Here is a 7,747-nt window from a genome sequence, read left to right on the forward strand (position 1 = left end):
TAGATTTGGAGCTTTTTCGCGGTGTTTTATAGACTTAAATGAAGTAAAGCGAGTTTATATTAAACTTGCAAGTATTTTTTGAACATTAGACGTCTTGTGATGGCAAATGTTCTTGCTATCAAAGATACGAAACTACTGCTGCTAGTGAATCAGCAGTGGTAAATTGTCGCTTCTCGGAGTGAACGAAAGCACCACCGACGAAAGTACAGGCGGCGTTTTGCGTTTCTTCGAGCAACTGTGCGCACTTTTCTAGGCCCCGCCCTAATGCGACATGTCGCAAAAGGCGACACCGGGAGAATACCACCCCAGGTGGGCCGCATGATCCGCCGGGTTTCCAACAAACGCGGAGGGTTACGAAGTAAGGATGCCTTGCGGCTGGCAAACGCCTTCGTAACTAGTCGAATTCTCTATTCGACTCCTTATCTCCACCTACGGAAACAAGAGGAGGACTCCCTTGAGGTCATCCTTCGCAAAATTGTTAAACGTGCCCTTGACCTCCCCACCACTACTTCAAACAGCCGGGTTATGGCTCTTGGGGTGCTGAATACTTTCCGGGAGCTCCGGGAGGCGCACCTTACAAACCAGTACACGCGCTTGTCGCTAACGGAGTCGGGTCGCCGCCTTCTTGCTCGACTCCATATCCAACACACCCCTCCAATGGAAGACAGGTTTCGCATCCCGGAACTGTGGAGACGTGCCCTCCACGTTCGGCCTCTTCCAGCAAACATGTCACATGAAGACCATAATGGTCGGCGCCTGGCACGAGCGGAAGCGCTATCCAGATATTATGGCAACAAAACAGGTGTATTCTACGTGGACGCCTCCGGCCCTCACCACGGGGGATGGTACACGGCCGCGGTAGTTCACAACAGCAACACAGTTAACGGCATAACTTTCAGAGCCCGCAGTGCAACACAAGCAGAAGAGGTCGCGATTACTCTCGCGGCCTCACATTCCAATTCAAAATACATAATCACCGACTCGCGAGGGGCCTGTCGGAACGTCGAACAAGGCTGCACTCCCTTCCTAGCCTATCGAATCTACCAAAATTGCATACGGGATACGGACCCCGCACACCGTTACCTCATATGGGCCCCTGCTCATCAGGGGTTGGCAGGAAACGAGGCAGCAGACGCAGCCGCCCGCGCGCTCTCTCACCGGGCTGTTTTCTCCTCCCCATCCGATCAGGAACCCGATTTTAATCCGGTCTATACATTCAAAGATATTACAACATATTATCAAAATTGCCATCGCCTTTACCCTAGCCCATGTAAAGGCCTGAAGAAGGCGGATGAGCGGCTCCTTCTCCGCCTTCTCACCAATACATTGCTGTGCCCGGCAGCGCTAAAACATTTTGACCCCTCCTTTAGCGGCAGCTGCCCACACTGTAGTGCAGTGTCTACTGACACCTATCACATGGTGTGGGCCTGCCCCTCCAACCCCGCTATTCCCCCCATCCCCAACCCAACCCGAGAGGACTGGGAGGCGACCCTGCTCGGCTGCCACGACTTACAGGCCCAACAAGCCTTAGTCGGGCGCGCCCGGGCGGTGGCAACCGCCACTGGGGTACCATACTAGGAACCTCCACCTAGTGTTTGTAAGGATCGGTCCCTTACGGGCTGATCCAAACATACCTCCTGTTCATTCGTAATAAAGGTTTTCACCACCACCACAGGCCGGGCTGCCAGCCTCCGGGACATGAACGTTTGAGTGCAGTGGGGCCGTGCGGGACCCACGGACCTGTGTTTCCCAAACTCCCCTGTTGCAAATAAGGTTTTTACCACCACCAAATTGCTCGACGGTAAATTGTTTTTTGAGGAAAGGAAATCTATCTCTCTCGCCTATCTCGGTGGACATCTGAACCTCGCCGTAAGGGAAGGGAGGAAGATGGTAGTGAACGAAGACGCCGTATTACATAGACGCGCCTTTGTCCATTCCAAACCATCGAGCTGGCATGGCGGAGTGGTTAGCGTGCTCGTCTCCCACTCCTTGGACCCTGGCTTGATTCCCCAACTCGTCCAATTTCCTACTAGCTTTTATTTATTTATGTGGTCTGACTAGCAAGGTTAATCAGGCTAATTGGTCTTTATTATTGTTCTAATGCCATCCTTTATGTCCTGACACTCACCTGTAGAGTGATGTAACTCTCCAGAATGTACGACACAATGTACATAAAACGTCCAGAAACATCTACCTATTAGTGATGGGTAATAATCGTTAAGCATGACTTCCACATTTCGTGATGCTAGTTAATGAATGATTAGTGATAATTAACGTGACCTTAACTAGTACACTGAATAATTAGTGTTAGATAAGGTTCGGGCGCAGTGCACAGTCCAACATGCCATTTCTTAACTACTACTAATTACCAATTAGTCATTAAGTAAAATGATATAATCCTGTAACTTCATTATGTCATGTTCCAATGCCTTTCGATTGCACCCGATTAAGGATCGATTGGCTATTTATTGGCATATGCGCATATAAGGCATGCATCCTAAACGCGGACACATTTGCTAACGCGTCTTGGTCACGACAGTATGAGGCATAAAGGCTTTCGCCTTAATACAGTCAAGCTAGCACAGAAGGACGCCCAAGGACACCTGCAGAGCTTTGTGCGTCGTCGAATGACCGAATTCAGCCAACTGAAGGCAGTCTTCAAGGCTCCTTCCGTAGATAACAGACACGCAACACTCTGGCGCAGATTACAGACACACACTCTCCCCTCGACCCTTACCCTAACCCACTATCATCCCTCCTTCCCCACTCCTGCTTGCGCCCTATGCCCAGAACCAGTGACGGTCCAAAGGGGGGGGGGGGGGGGGACGGGGCGGTGGCCGCCCCCAAAAGCCTTTGCACATCTTTCCGAACGTCCGTTTTCGGGCTGTCATAGGGCGAGATGTGCTTTTTGACTGCAAACTGGAAAGCTTTGTTTTTTTCTGTGATGCGTCAAGTAGTCCCCTACCTTGTACGTTCATCGTGTTAGCGGCTGTCTTATTTCACACAGTGCTACGTTCTACAGTTTGGTAGTTATACGAGTACAATTCGTAGTGACTGTCGAGGTTTCGTGGTCCTGCCGTGCCCCCACCGTTGACCTGACTTGGCGCCGGCGCGGCGAGGACGGCGGCGGCGGTGCCATTCATCTGCGTTTGGGGTGGCCATCAACCTTGTCGGGGCTGCAGAAAGCTACCCATTCATGTTATTCCACCATGGGACACAGCGACGCCAGCGAGGGGATCATCTCTACTGTTGGCTTGACAAGGAGCGTCGACCGGGCGCCTTGTCGGAGGTGACCGAGGGTGTAACAAAGCCCCTTCCCCGAACTGAATGGTAAAGGCCGCTAACGCCGCTCGTGGAATGTCAGGGCAGGTGCTTTGACCTTCCTGCACACGCCGTGGCGGCATATCTCAGCCGACGACCTGTTTTCCCCTGGTATCGAAATTCCGTCGTCAGCTAGAAACACAAAATCGTCGAAGCCACCAGCGGAGATGACCCTCGCCCCTGGGAGATCTGGGAGAAGGTTAGTGACACCTCCAGCAGTGGGCGGCTCCTCTAGTGACAGCGTGTGCCCCACTGATTGGACTGCGCCAAATGAACTGCATTTCCCCAGCTAGGGAACTGAGGATCACGGACGCTACTTAAAGCGCGGAATTCATCCACAAGCAGCTCTAATCTCATCTGACTACTTGTTCCTCTCTCACCGCTTGTAGAAAGTTTCCATAAACTCTTTTCGTCATCACACGCGCCGCTCCTGATCATCGAGCGACACCTTAGGCGACGGCCGACAAGGGTATCGAAAGAACCTGAGCCTTACTCATGGTAAGTATTATTTTTCCTGTTTTCAAGTTTATTTATTTATTTGCATTACCCTCAGGGTACAAATACATTATAGATAGGAAAGAAAACATTGTAAAAATAACAGAAATCGCAAAGGCACGTAGTACAGAAGCACAGTTTGATAGATAGGTTGGGAAACGTACCAAACTACATGAAGTGTAAAACGTTGTATGAATTCGTTGATGGTAAGAAAACGCAAAAGCGAAGAAAGAGCATTGGTGACAAAGAATAAATTAATAAGACTGTTGGGAAATAGGGCTAAGTACAGCATGGAACAAAATGAATAGTAATAACGTCATTCAAGAACAGCATACCGAGTTATTCAAGGTATTTTTAAAGAGTGCAGGGTCTTTAAAGTGAACTTGTGATGCAGGTAAATTATTCCATTCATATAAAGTTTTGGGAGAAATGAAGGGGTGAAAATAAAATTTTTGCATGGCTTTTTGATTTGTGTGACAATGGCAGTGCAGTTATAGTTGGCTAATATAATATGGACAAATCAATTTTGTACTGCTTCTAGTGCTTGAGTTAATGCTGTGTGACGTGGGCCCCATACTGACGAAGCACATTCTAAGTGTGGTGAAACAAAAGTTATGTACAGTTGCATTTTTAGGGATGATGGTGCCAGAAAAATTTACACTTCAGGTACCCCATACTTGTATTGGCTTTGGATGTTATGGATTCTGTTAGGTTTCTAGAACATTGTGTTAGTTATCGAACATCAAGGTAACGATATGATTTTAGGGATTCTAAAGGTAAATTTATTTAGTAGGTACATAGGACATGAAGTGCTAGAGCGAGAACTACGCATTGATTTACATTTTTAATGTTAAGCTTCATTTGCCATCTACAGCACGAGTTAATAACATTATTCAGGTCAGCTTGAAGCTGACCAGCTTTGGTGTTGTTAGTTCCGGCGGATATTTTGCTGTATATTACAGAATTATCTGCAAACAAGCATAACTGCGAGTAAATTACATTGGGCAAGTCGTTTATGCATATTATAAACAAGAGAGGGCCGAGGCATCCCAGATTTGACAGATGCAAGGGGGATGTTAGTGCCGTTAACAGTGACGAAGCTTATGCAGTAGAAAAGAGCGGTTAACCTTGTTAAATGAAATCGAGAAGGACGCAGTCAATTACGCATCCAGAATCCAGAAGCACGCACATGTTATGGGCAAATGAAAAAAGTTGTGCATCACAGAAGAATGGTATAACATTATAACAGAACAGAACAGAGAATAAGAATAATGAAATAGAAGAATGGAAAAACCATTAGTTTACAATAAGCAACCATATATGACATATCGAAACGGGGAATGGGATTTCAAGAAATTTCATATTGCATATTTTCAGGAGGAAGAGTCGTGCGAAAAAAAACAAAGCGATCAAGAATCGACTCCTCCTTCATGCATCAAAGAAAGAAAGTCAATTACTGAACACCAATTTATCGCTCGAGGCGTCCACCTCTGCTCCTTTTCCAACGACGCTTCAAAGTACCGCAAGCAATGTTCTTCCCCTAAAAAGCGTAGCCCTACCACAGCTTGTCCCTCAAGCTATCAAAACAGTCGGCTCTTCTGAAGGAGAGGAACTACCTGCCAGAGAAAGTAAGCGGTCAAGAATCGAATCCTTTTTCGTATCCTTGAAGAGAGGAGAGCCGACCTCGAGTGCAACTTCGTCATTCCTCCCTCTGAGTTTTCTTCTAACCTTTTCAAAGGCCCTGCAGTCAAGGCCTTACCTGCATGCGCTGCAACCCGCCCGCCATTCGCCATTCAAGAATTCGGATCAGACTGCCTTCAAGACATCGCCTCCGTTCTATCCGGCTCGCCGAGCGGAATTAAGAGAGTAAGTGAGGCGACCATTCACACGACTGCGTTTGATGTTGGGCACTTCGTTGGAAAAGGCAGACCAGAAGCTTCGCCAGTTACTGGAAAACCATTGGCAACCGCCTAAGGACTACGTTTACCCATCATCACAGCACAAAAAGAGAGAAAAAATTGAAAATTGGTTTGTCAGGAAAGAACACCTGGCAAAATATCCTTGGCTGGTAGTCTCGGATGTAAAGAGGGGACTGTTTTGGAAATGCTGTCCGTTTTTTGTGGTTGGGAGTGGCGGAGGTTATCAGCGTAACATGCCTCTGAACAACCTCGTTACAAAACCCCTCTCGTCTTTCGCCAAGCTTCTTGGAAAAGATGGCGCTTTAGAGCTGCATAACAGCAACAGGCACCATCGTGAAGCTGTGGAAGCGGAAAAGGCGTTCCTCCAGTGCTATCACACTCCATCAAAAGATCTGGCCAATCAGGTGGAGACCCAGAGATTGCAGAAAATCACCGAGAATTGTGATCGTATAGGCCGTATTATGGACTGCATCATCTTCCTTGGCAGACAGAACATTCCACTGCGTGGACATAGAGATTTTGGCGCGCTTGAATTGTATGAGCGCAATGAGGCCTCCCAAAGCCGTATTAACCAAGGAAATTTTCGTGAGCTGCTGCGCTTTTTAGTTGAATCGGGAGACCAAACGCTGCAGAACCACCTAAAAACAGAGTCGTCCAGAGCTACGTACATCAGTAGTCGTATTCAAAATGAATTAATCATGCTGTAGCAAGGAAACTTTGGCGCAGATTCGACATAATTTAACAGAAGCAGAATACTACAGTATTATTTTCGACGAGACGACTGCCATCTCCCATCTGTCTCAGATAAGTCTGGTTTTTCGCTACGTGCTGAGTTCGCAAGATGGAACTCACGTAATAAGAGAAGACTTCGCAAAATTTTTTGATTGTCACCCCTCACTTCCCGAGGTGGAGTCCCAAAGCGAAAATGAAGGCACTGTTTATGAGCTGTCGTTGACGGGAGAGGTCCTAGGAAAAATCGTAAAGAGAGAGATAAAGTCGGTCGGTTTGCTTCCAGCTAAGTGCGTGGGCATCGGAACGGATGGATGCAGCCCTATGATATCACAAACTTGCAGAGCAAACCAAGAGATCAAAACTAGAAGCCGGGAATGCTGTGCGCTGTCCTTGTTTCAATCATGCATTGAACCTTTCTCTTTCGAAATCATCGTCTGTTCAGAGCGTGCGAAATTTTATGGAAATCATCGCATCAACCGCGTCTTTCTTCACCTCGTCATTAAAACGAAATGCCGTCCTTCGACGCGTGCTCAAAGGCAAACTTCAAGGTCTTTGCGAAAGGCGTTGGGTTGAGCGTCACAGCGCAGTGCTGGAATTCATGTCTTCCTTGGAAGATATTATTGCGGCGCTGGACATCGTCGCCAACTGGAAAAGCCAGGCGTCATCTGCGGCTAAGGCAAGCACTCTGATATCAGCATTTCGAAATAGCAACTTCCTGGTTGTCTTGTTTACTATGGGCCACGTCTTTTCCCTCACACAACCTCTGAGCAGGCTTTTTCACAAAAGAGGCCCTAGATGTAAACACTGCAGTCGACCTCTAACATGACACTCTTGCGCAGCTGAAGGCGATAAGACAGGAACCTGAAGTCGAATTCAGCCGCATTTTTGGGGAAGTGAGAGCTCTTGCAGACAAAATTGGCGTTGAACTATCCGCTCCTCGGATGCGCAATCAGAACCCAGGGGTGGAAGATCCTGAAACCTTCTACCGCCAAAGAGACTTCATTCCGACCCGTGAATCAATCATTGAAGACCTGTCATCGCGTTTCCCCGAGGAAACCCTTTCTGTGTACAACCTGAACATTTGCTTGCCGCGTCTTCTCGTGGCAGAAGGCGTCGGAAGCAACGACGCAAGAGTCAAAAGGCTTGCAGGCCGGTATCATCGCATTGTACAACCCAGTAATGAAGCTGCGGCAGCAAGAACTCTTGCGTCTGAGCTACTCCTCTGAAAGTCAAAATGGGCCCGGCGGACGAGTGGCACCCCATTGCCATCTGCCGCCCTT

This window comes from Amblyomma mixtum, chromosome 1 (assembly GCF_055824585.1).
Source record: "Amblyomma mixtum isolate Tamu chromosome 1, ASM5582458v1, whole genome shotgun sequence".
Classification (NCBI taxonomy): Eukaryota; Metazoa; Arthropoda; class Arachnida; order Ixodida; family Ixodidae; genus Amblyomma; species Amblyomma mixtum.